Source organism: Stegostoma tigrinum, unplaced genomic scaffold (genome assembly GCF_030684315.1).
Source record: "Stegostoma tigrinum isolate sSteTig4 unplaced genomic scaffold, sSteTig4.hap1 scaffold_104, whole genome shotgun sequence".
NCBI classification, from domain to species: Eukaryota; Metazoa; Chordata; class Chondrichthyes; order Orectolobiformes; family Stegostomatidae; genus Stegostoma; species Stegostoma tigrinum.
The window spans coordinates 636,893-648,729 of NW_026728056.1; the positions used below are offsets into that span (position 1 = coordinate 636,893).

General features: G+C 57.9%; 1 pseudogene; it reads left to right on the forward strand.

The window, feature by feature from the left end:
- Window positions 1-11,497, forward strand: part of LOC132207581 (utrophin-like) — a 45,063-nt pseudogene extending 33,566 nt beyond the window's left edge.
- The last annotated feature ends 340 nt before the right edge of the window (window positions 11,498-11,837 follow it).

Below are 11,837 nucleotides of genomic sequence, written 5' to 3' on the forward strand. Positions count from 1 at the left end.
TTTGGAAATCCAAATTAACGACATCTGCTAATTTCACTTCAACGACCCGGTTTGTTGAAGAATTAGAATTCCTTGAAGTAGAAACTCAAATGGATTCACCATATTTTTAAATTTATCCTTTTCACTTAACTTATCAAATCTGCCTGAATATGATCTAAATGGTTTGCTGCTGCCTTCTCAATAATAAATTCTAGCAATTTCCCAATGACAAACTTTAGACGAAGTAAATCGTACTTCGCTGCATTCTGCTGGGATCTTCCCACAATCTAGAAAAGATTACAGCCAATACATCCATTTGGGCAGCACGGTGACTCAGTGGTTAGCTCTTCAGCCTCACAGCGCCGGGCCCGGGTTCGACTCCAGCCTTGGGTAACTGTCTGTGCGGAGTTTGCACATTCTCCCTGTGTCTGCATGGGTTTGCTCCATGTGCTCCAATTTCCTCCCGCAGTCCAAAGATGTGCAGGCTAGGTGGATCGGCCATGCTGAATTGCCCATCGTGTACAGTGGTGTTTGGGTTATAGGGGTGGGGTGGGATGCTGCAAGGGGCGATGTGGACTTGTTGGGCTGACGGACCTGTTTCCACACTGTAGGGAACCTAATTTAATCTCATCTCTGCAGTCAACTCTTATAATCCTCCATGTTATCATCTAATTTAGTCTGAAGGGATGCCTGAGAACTAACGAAGTGAGGGAACAGGTTTTATGTCTGTATTAATTGAGGATGAATTGAGTGTGAGTTGGTTGTATAAATATGGGAGCTAGTAATTAGGGGTTGAAGTTTATGGAGTATTATTAAAAGAAATAAAGCTCTGATGGTACGATGTGGGGTTGGACTCTTTGCATACCTGGGATCCAAGTCTTTAGGTCCAGGGAACCTGTTAACTTCGTCTTCTCAGTTTTCCTCAATGTTTCCTTGAGGATTTCCTTCTCCCTTTCGCTCCCTACTTTTCGCCCATTGATATTTTTTGTATGTTTTCTACTGTGAAATCAGATAGAAAATATTGGTTCAAAGCTTGTGCCATTACCCTCATTTCCCATCATGAATTCCCCAGTCTCACCCTCTCATGAGCCATTATTCACTGTCTTTACTCTTTTCCTTTTGATACACTTGTGGAAGCCTTTACTGTATTTATATTAATGTCTCCCTCATTATTACTTTGGTCATCTTTTGTTCACATCTGAAATATTTCCAGTTCCACAATTTTCCAATCTTTCTTTCAATTTATACTATCTTTAACTTTCTTAGATAGCAACAGATGGCACCATGGTGCATTCTAGCTGTACATCCTTTCATTCTAAATTGACAATATTTTTGTTCAGAGTTATGAAATATCCCCTGAAACATCTGCCATTGCTTCTCTATGGTCTTACCTTTTAAACTATTTTCCCAGTTCAACTCTGCCTTTCTACTCCTGAATTATCTTCAATGAAAGTTTAAGATATTAAACAGTTTCAGACCGAATTCTCAACCTCGTCCTTGATGTAAAATTCTACCACATCCTGATCATTCTTACCCAGAGAATCCTATACTATTGATGAGTTGTATCTCAAAACATACTACCAGGTCTAAAATATCTTAATCCCTGCTTGGTTCCAGTGGTACAGTTTTAAGACTCCGAATGCACTCTATGAATATATCCTGAGGGGTAGATAACTGCTCTTAACATCAAGGTGCCATTCAACCAAATATGACATCAAGGAGCCGTCGCAAAGCTGCAGTCAGTAAGAATCAGGTGAAAAACCCTCTGCTGGCTGGAACCTTACCATAAAGCAAGTGGTTGTGGTTGTTGGAAGTCAGTTGCCCCAACTCCAAAGCATCACTGCGGGGGTTACGTAAATTTGTGCCCTGAGCTCAACCATCTTCAACTGTTTCATCAAATGCCAAATGCCATCCCTCCGTCAGAATGCCATACGTGGGGATGTTCTCAGTTGATTGTGCCATGTTCAGCACCACTCATAGCTCCTCAGATGCTGAAGTAGTCCATATCCACGGAACATAACTAGTTTTGAGCTGAAGAGAAGCAAGTGGTAGTTGTGCTGTGCAAGTTACAGGCAATGAACGTCACCATTAAGGAGAATCTAACCATTGCCCCATGACTTCCACTCCTTTACTGCCAATATGCTGAGGCTTATCAGGTTTCCAGAAACTGAATTGGACCAAACTTATAATTATTGTGACGACAAGAGCAGGTCAGAGGTTAAGAATTCTGCAGTGAATAATGAGCCCCCTGTCTACACAAAGCCTGTCCACCATCTATCAAGCCCAAGTCAGGAATGTAATCTCCACTGGTCAGGACTGGTGCAGCTCCGTCAACACTCAGGAAGCTTGAACCATATGGGACAAAGCAGCCTGTTGGATTGGTACCCCACCCACCACCTTCAACATCTGTTCTATCATCACTAATGCATAATTAGTGCCCCATGCAAGTTTCCCTCCAAGCCACACACACTATCCTGACTCGGAACGATATCACTGTTCATTAATAGTCATTGAGTTAAGATTCTGGAGCTTCTTTCTGAACAGCACTGCTCTAAGGACTGCAGTTATTCAAGAAGGCAGCTCACCACCACCTTCTCCAGGGTAATTGGGCTTAGCCAGCAACATCCACATCCCGTGAATAAAAAAGAATCTTCCAGACTACCTGTGCCAATTGAATTCACAGTTTATTGTAACATCTTTCTGACAAGATCCCATTACTTCTTGGTCTATAGCCTCTCTGCTATCCTGGACTGTATCTTCTGTCAGGGGATCTATGAATCTGAAACTGTCACAGCCATGACTTCTTTCCTTTGCTGCTCCTTATCTCGACCCAAACTGATTCTATATTTTGCCTGGGAGCCAGTTAGCTCAGTTGGCTGGTTTGTAATTCAGAATGATACCAACAGCATGGGATACTACACTGTCTGAAGTTACAATGAAGGAGTCTCCTTCTCAACCTGTCTCCTCATCTGAGGTGTGGTAACCTTCAATTTAAACCACCTCCAGATATCTCTCTTGACTGTGAGAGCAGCCCTGTGGTCCCGCCTGGGACTATAGTGACTTTGAATCTCCAAACCAAGATAATTTCTCACCAATGTATTGATCTCATCTTTGACACTGTACAGAAAACCAAAAAAATTAAACCCAATGAGATGAATTTTGGATCACTGGATTACATGGCAAAATTGGACAAAAAAATGCACTATTGTTAAAATAATTAGCAGTTCAACCAGAAAGGCCACTAATGTGAATCCTGGATCTGTGTATCATTTGAAATGACTTAATTGTATAGTTCTCGTATTTGGCCACAAGATGGAGAATTCTTCTCAGGTGATGTTGTAGCCAGAAGATAGAAAGATGACAGAAATGTTTGGAGAGATATGGGCCAAGCACAGGCAGGTGGAACTAGTTCAGTTTGGGATTGTGATCAGCATAGACTGGTTGGACCAAAGGATCTGTTTTCATGCTGTCTGACTCTATGAAACTGAAGCTTAATAGTCTGAAACTCACATTCAGACATATCTAACTTTATCATAATCTTACAGAAAGATAGCCGACTTTATCCCTCGGAGTTGCAGACTCTTCAATTTTACATCTTCAAAGACATTTAGCAGGGAGAGCATGGATTATAGAGTGAGTTGAGTAGATTGGTTCATTGTTAATTCTGAACTAAATTTGATTTATTTTATATTTTTAGACAACATCAGGTGAAGATGTGCGTGATTTCACCAAGGTGCTGAAAAATAAGTTCAGATCAAAGAAATACTTGGCCAAGCATCCTCGTTTGGGTTATTTCCCAGTACAAACAGTCCTAGAAGGTGAGAACCTTGAGATGTAAGTTTATTGATGTGAGATTTACTAATGTATCAATGCCCATTTGGGAGTTGACAAATATTGCAGCATTATTCATTCTGCAGCTTAGCAGGAGAGTGAGGTTGTCCATTTGCGCATATGTCAGACATACACAATACAAAAACAAGGGGGGCTTAATGATATCATTGGTCCTCTCGCCTTCAAAACAGTGTTGTTACTCAGAGAGTGCATCTGCTGAGGACTTGTTGATACTGTCACTAACGTGCAACCTTCCTTGATATCTTTCTCTGTCCTCCAGTTCTGTCTTTAAAAACGACAATCAATTACCCGCTCCTCAAAAGAAAAGAACCTTTGGCTGAACAGAGAACAAAGAACAGTACAGGCCCTTCGGCCCACGATGTTGTGCCGACCTATTATCCCACTAAGATCAAGCTACCCTGCATACCCTTCATTTTACTGTCCTTCATGTGCCTATCCAAGAGTCGCTTAAAAGTCTCTCAATGTATCTGACTCCATTACCACTGCCAGCAGTGCATTCCACACACCCGCCACTCTCTGTGTAAAGAACTTAGCTCTGACATCTCCCCTCCTCCTTCCTCCAGTCACCTTAAAATTTCTCCCCCTCGTAATAGTCATTTCTGCTCTGGGAAAAAATCTCTGACTATCCACTCCAGCTATGCCTCTCATCATCTTGTATACCTCAATCAAGTCACCTCTCATTCTTCTTTGCTCCAATGAAAAAAGTCCTCACCCCCGAACCCTTTCTCCTAAGACCTGCCATCCATTCCATGCAGCATCCTGCTAACTCTCTTCTACACCCTCACTAAAGCTTCCACATCCTCCCTGTAATGAAGCAACCAGAACTGAAGGCAATATTCCAAGCGCTGCTCCATCCCCACGAACTAATGCTCGATTCCAAATCCCTTTCCTCTTGATGCTTTAAATTCATTGCTGTCTTTCGTGTAATTTCATATTTGAATTCACTGGATCAACTTGCCCCTGCATTCCTGAGACGGTCACAGCGACTTCCCCCCGGCAGTCCTGTCCCGCTCACAGTGACTTCTACCAGCAGTCCTGATCCGCCCGAAGTGACTTCTCCCCGCAGCCCTGACCCGCTCACAGGGACTGGCCCCCGCAGCCCTGACCCGCTCACAGACTGGCCCTTGCAGCCCTGACCTGCTCACAGTGACTGGCCCCCGCAGCCCTGACCCGCTCACAGGGACTGGTCCCCGCAGCCCTGACCCGCTCACAGGGACTGGCCCCCGCAGCCCTGTCCTGCTCACAGGGGCTGGCCCCCGCGGCCCTGACTTGCTCACAGGGACTGGCCCCCGCGGCCCTGACTTGCTCACAGGGACTGGCCCCCGCAGCCCTGACCCACTCACAGTGACTGGCCCCCGCGGCCCTGACCCGCTCACAGCGTACTGCCCCCCGCAGCCGTGTCCCGCTCACAGCGTGCTGCCCCCCGCAGCCGTGTCCCGCTCACAGCGGACTGGGCCCCGCAGCCCTGTCCCGCTCACAGGGACTGGGCCCCGAAGCCCTGTCCCGCTCACAGCGTACTGCCCCCCGCAGCCGTGTCCTGCTCACAGCGTACTGCCCCCCGCAGCCGTGTCCCGCTCACAGCGTACTGCCCCCCGCAGCCGTGTCCTGCTCACCGCGTACTGCCCCCGGCAGCCATGTCCCGCTCACAGGGACAGGCCCCCGTAGCCCTGACCCGCTCGCAGGGACTGGCCCCCACAGGCCTGACCCGCTCACAGGGACTGGCCCACGCAGCACTGACCCGCTCACAGGGACTGAACACCGCAGCCGTGTCCCGCTCACAGGGACTGGACCCCGCAGCCCTGACCCGTTGAGAGGGACTGGCCCCCGCAGCCGTGTCCCGCTCACAGGGACATGCCCCCGCAGCCCAGACCCGCTCGCATCGACTTGCCCCCCGCAGTCCTCTCCTGCTCACAGCGACTTGCCCCCCGCAGTCCAGCCCCGCTCACCGCCTACTGCACCCCGCAAACCTTTCCCGCTCACTGGGACTGGGCCCTGCAGCCCTGTCCCGCTCATAGGGACTGGCCCCTGCTGCACTGACCCGCCCACAGGGACTGGCCTCCGCAGCCCTGACCCGCTCACAGAGACTGGTCCCCGCAGCCCTGACCCGCTCACCGCGTACTGCCCCCCGCAGCTGTGTCCCGCTCACAGATACTGCCCCCTGCAGCCGTGTCCCGCTCACAGCGGACTGGCCCCCGTAGCCCTGACCCGCTCACAGCGACTTGCCCTCCGCAGTCCTGTCGCGCTCACCGCGTACTGCCCCCCACAGCCCTGTCCCGCTCAAAGGGACTGGGCCCCGCAGTCCTGTCCCGCTCACCGCGTACTGCCCCCCACAGCCCTGTCCCGCTCACAGGGACTGGCCCCCGCAGCCCTGACCCGCTCACAGGGACTGGCCCCCGCGGCCCTGACCCGCTCACAGCGACTTGCCCGCCGCAGTCCTGTCCCGCTCACAGCGTGCTGCCCCCCGCAGCCGTGTCCCGCTCACAGAGACTGGGCCCCGAAGCCCTGTCCTGCTCACAGCGTACTGCCCCCCGCAGCCATGTCCCGCTCACAGGGACTGGCCCCCGTAGCACTGATCCGCTCACAGGGACTGGCCCCCGCAGCACTGACCCGCTCACAGGGACTGAACCCCGCAGCCGTGTCCCGCTCACAGGGACTGGACCCCGCAGCCGTGTCCCGCTCACAGGGACTGGACCCCGCAGCCCTGACCCGCTCACCGGGACTGGCCCCCGCAGCCCTGACCCGCTCATCGGGACTGGCCCCCGCAGCCCTGACCCGCTCATCGGGACTGGCCCCCGCAGCCCTGACCCGCTCACCTCGTACTGCCCCCCGCAGCTGTGTCCCGCTCACAGATACTGCCCCCTGCAGCCGTGTCCTGCTCACAGCGGACTCGGCCCCGCAGCCCTTTCCCGCTCACAGGGACTGGCCCCCGTAGCCCTGATCCACTCACAGCGACTTGCCCCCCACAGTCCTAACCCGCTCACAGCGACTTGCCCCCCACAGTCCTAACCCGCTCACAGCAACTTGCCCCCGACAGTCCTGACCCGCTCACAGCGTACTGGCCCCCGCAGCCATGTCCCGCTCACAGGGACTGGCCCCATATCCCTGACCCGCTCACAGGGACTGGCCCCCGCAGCCGTGTCCCGCTCACACGCACTGTCCACCGCAGCCCAGACCCGCTCATCGGGACTGGGTTCCGCAGCCCTGTCCCGCTCACAGTGAACTGCCCCCCGCAGCCGTGTCCCGCTCACAGCAGGTGGGCCCCGCAGCCCTGTCCCGCTCACAGGGACTGGGCCCCGCAGCCCTGTCCCGCTCACAGCGTACTGCCCCCCGCAGCTGTGTCCTGCTCACAGCGTACTGCCCCCCGCAGCCATGTCCCGCTCACAGGGACTGGCCCCCGTAGCCCTGACCCGCTCACAGGGACTGGCCCCCACAGGCCTGACCCGCTCACAGGGACTGGCCCCCGCAGCACTGACCCGCTCACAGGGACTGAACCCCGCAGCCGTGTCCCGCTCACAGGGACTGAACCCCGCAGCCGTGACCCGCTCACAGGGACTGGACCCCGCAGCCCTGACCCCCTCACAGGGACTGGCCCCCGCAGCCCAGACCCGCTCACAGCGTATTGCCCCCTGCAGTCCTGACCCACTCACAGCGGCCTGCCCCCGCCGCCCTGACCCGCTTGAAGCGGTCTGGGCCCCGCCGCCCTGACCCGCTTGCAGCGGCCTGGGCCCGGCCGCCCTGACCTGCTCGCAGCAGCCTGCCCCCGCCGCCCTCACCCGCTGGAAGGGACTGGGCTCCGCCGCCCTGACCCGCTCACAGCGGCTTGGGCCCCGCAGCCCTGTCCCGCGCACAGGGACTGGGCCCCGGCACCCTGACCCGCTCGCAGCGACTTGGCCCCATCAGCCCTGTCCCGCTCACAGCGTATTGCCCCCGCAGCCCAGACCCGCTCGCAGTGGCCTGCCCCCACAGCCCTAACCGGCTCGAAGCGGCCTGCTGCCGCTGCCCTGACCCGCTTCCAGGGACCGGGCCCCGCAGGCCTGGCCCCGCCGCCGTGACTCGCTCACAGCGGCCTACCCCCGCCGCCCTGACCCGCTGACAGGGACCAGGCCCCCCAGCCTTGACCCGCTCACAGCGACCTGGCCCCGCTGCCCTGACCCGCTCACAGCGCCCTGCCCCCTGCGCCTTGACCTGCTCACAGCGGCCTGCCCCCTCAGTCCTGAGGCGCTGGCAGGGACTGGGCCCCGGCGCCCTGACCCGCTCGTAGCGGCCTGCCCCCGCCTCCCTGACCCGCTTGCAGCGGCCTGGGCCCTGCCGCCCTGACCCGCTTGCAGCGGCTTGGGCACGGCTGCCCTGACCTGTTCGCAGCGGCCAGCCCCCGCCGCCCTGACCCGCTGGCAGGGATTGGGCCCCGCCGCCCTGACCCGCTCACAGCGGCCTGGGCCCCGCAGCTCTGTCCCGTGCACAGGGACTGGGCCCTGGCGCCCTGACCCGCTCGCAGCGACTTGGCCCCATCAGCCCTGACCCGCTCACAGTGGCCTGCCCCCTGCACCCCTGACCCGCTCACAGCGGCCTGCCCCCTGCGCCTTGGCCCGCTCACAGCAGCCTACCCCCGCCGCCCTGACCCGCTGACAGGGACCAGGCCCCCCAGCCTTGACCCGCTTGAAGCGGCCTGGGCCCCGCCGCCCTGACCCGCTTGCAGCGGACTGGGCCCGGCCGCCCTGACCTGCTCGCAGCAGCCTGCCCCCGCCGCCCTCACCCGCTGGCAGGGACTGGGCTCCGCCGCCCTGACCCGCTCACAGCGGCCTGGGCCCCGCAGCCCTGTCCCGCGCACAGGGACTGGGCCCCGGCGCCCTGACCCGCTCGCAGCAACTTGGCCCCATCAGCCCTGTCCTGCTCACAGCGTATTGCCCCAGCAGCCCAGACCCGCTCGCAGTGGCCTGCCCCGACAGCCCTAACCGGCTCGAAGCGGCCTGCTGCCGCTGCCCGGACCCGCTTCCAGGGACCGGGCCCCGCAGGCCTGACCCGCTCACAGGGGCCTGGCCCCGCCGCCGTGACTCACTCACAGCGGCCTACCCCCGCCGCCCTGACCCGCTGACAGGGACCAGGCCTCCCAGCCTTGACCCGCTCAGAGCGACCTGGCCCCGCTGCCCTGACCCGCTCACAGCACCCTGCCCCCTGCGCCTTGAAACGCTCACAGCGGCCTGCCCCCGCCGCCCTGACCCGCTGACAGGGACTGGGCCCCGAAGCCCTGACCCGCTCACAGCGGCTTGCCCCCTCAGTCCTGAGCCGCTGGCAGGGACTGGGCCCCGGCGCCCTGACCCGCTCGCAGCGGCCAGCCCCCGCCGCCCTGACCCGCTGGCAGGGATTGGGCCCCGCCGCCCTGACCCGCTCACAGCGGCCTGGGCCCCGCAGCCCTGTCCCGTGCACAGGGACTGGGCCCTGGCGCCCTGACCCGCTCGCAGCGACTTGGCCCCATCAGCCCTGACCCGCTCACAGTGGCCTGCCCCCTGCACCCCTGACCCGCTCACAGCGGCCTGCCCCCTGCGCCTTGGCCCGCTCACAGCGGCCTACCCCCGCCGTCCTGACCTGCTGGCACGGACCGGGCCCCGCCGCCAGGACCCGCTCACAGCGGCCTGGGCCCCGCAGCCCTGTCCCGCTCACAGGGACCCTGGCCCTGCCGCCCTGACCCGCTCGCAGTGGTCTGGGCCCCGCAGCCCTGACCCGCTCACAGCGTATTGCCCGCTGCAGTCCTGACCCGCTCACAGTGTCCTGCCCCCTCAGTCCTGACCCGCTGGCAGGGACTGGGCCCCGGCGCCCTGACCCGCTCACAGCGACTGGACCCGCAGCCCTGACCCGCTCACGGGGACTGGCCCCCGCAGCCCTGACCCGCTCACAGCGGCCTGGGCCCCGAAGCCCTGACCCGCTAACAGCGGCTTGCCCCCTCAGTCCTGACCCGCTGGCAGGGACTGGGCCCCGGCGCCCTGACCCGCTCGTAGCGGCCTGCCCCCGCCGCCCAGACAGACTCACAGCGGCCTGCCCCCGCCGCCCTGACAGACTCACAGCGGCCTGGGCCCCGCCATCCTGACCCGCTTGCAGCGGCCTGGGCCCCGCTGCCCTGACCGGCTCGCAGCGGCCTGCCCCCGCCGCCCTGTCCCGCTGGCACGGACCGGGCCCCGCCGCCATGACAGCTCACAGCGGCCTGGGCCCCGCAGCCCTGTCCCACTCACAGGGACAGTCCCCCGCAGCCCTGACCCGCTCACAGGGACTGTCCCCCGCCGCCCTGACCCACTCACAGGGACTGTCCCCCGCAGCCCTGACCCGCTCACAGGGACTGTCCCCCGCAGCCCTGACCCGCTCACAGGGACTGTCCCCCGCAGCCCTGACCCGTTCACAGCGGCTGCCCCCCACAGCCCTGTCCCGCTGACAGCGACTTGCCGCTGCAGCCCTGACCCGCTCACAGGGACTGGCCCCCGCATTCCTGTCGCTCTCACAGCGGCTGGCCCCCGCAGGCCTGACCGGCTCACAGCGATTTGCCCCCTGCAGTCCTGACGCGCTCTCAGGGACTGGCCGCTGTAGCCCTGTCCAGCTGACAGCAACTGGCCCCCTCAGCCCTGCCCCGCTCACAGCGACTTGCCCCCTGCAGTCCTGTCGCTCTCACTGCGGCTGGCCCCCTGTGCCCTAACCCGCTCACAGGAACTGGTCCCCTCAGCCCTGTCCCGCTCACAGGGACTGGCCTCCGTAGCCCTGTCCACTCACAGCGGCTGGCCCCCGCAGCCCCGACCCGCTCACAGCGATTTGCCCCCTGCAGTCCTGACCCGCTCAGAGGGACTGGCCCCCGATCCCTGACCCGCTCACAGCGATTTGCCCCCTGCAGTCCTGTCGCGCTCAGTGGGACTGGCCCCCGCAGCCCTGTCCCGCTGACAGGGACTTGCCCCTGCAGCCCTGACCCGCTCACTGTGACTTGCCCCCGCAGCCCTGACCTGCTCACAGTGACTTTCCCCTCCTTCCTGACCTGCTCACAGGCACTTGTTCCCTCCGTCGTGACCCGCTCACAACGACTTGTCCCCTCTGTCCTGTCCCGCTCACAGCGTCTTGCCTCCCATTCCTCTTAGACAGGTCACCCCTTGCTCAGAAACGGTCCCAATTATCGATGAACCGGAAACCCTGCCCCCTGTGCCAGCTCCTTAACCATGCATTCATCTCACCTATCTTTCTCTGACTTAGCTCACTCAGATGTGGCACTCATGGCAACCCATAAATTGAAAGCAGTGTAAGAATGTCTTTGTGCAGCAGGCGAGGTGTGATGAGACTGAGCCTTCATACAATTGCAAGATGTTGAAAATTTGCCATTATTTATGAAAACAGTGATAAATTTCCATGATCAACATTTCTGTTACACTGCGATGATTATCCCGTGGCATGTAAAATCAGAAAGATACGATAAAATGAGACTGGGTCATATGCAGGGAGAATGTTTGCCTTTCATGTCTATAGAAGTAGTGAAATATTTCCATGAAGCTAAAAGTCACTTTTCCGTTCATCGAAGGACACAATCATCGCCTTGGAAGCTTCATCACGATACTACTTTGCATTTCTGAAGAGGGAAGAAGAAATCAATATGCAAATTCAATTCCATGGTTTTGGAAGTCCCATTGAGAACACGATTCATTTGCGCCGGCATAATGCTCTGACCAAGAAAGAATTGAAGGTGAGTTTGTAGTTTGGAAGATCGCAGCAATTTATGCATCAACTTCTTCATCGATAATGTTCCATTGCTTTCAAACTGCATTTTCCTCTCTGCAAGATAATAACTGTTAGAACAAGCAACAGCATCGGTAGATGGTCGATGGGGAATGCAATGTTACAAAACCCGATCCATTCAAAAACATATTTCAGATAAGTCAACAAATTAAATATTCCAGCACAGGATAAAACAAGGAAGATGAGAATGAGGAGGCAATAGCTCTGATGACAAAAGAACAGAAATTTACCTTTATCCATTCGAGCAA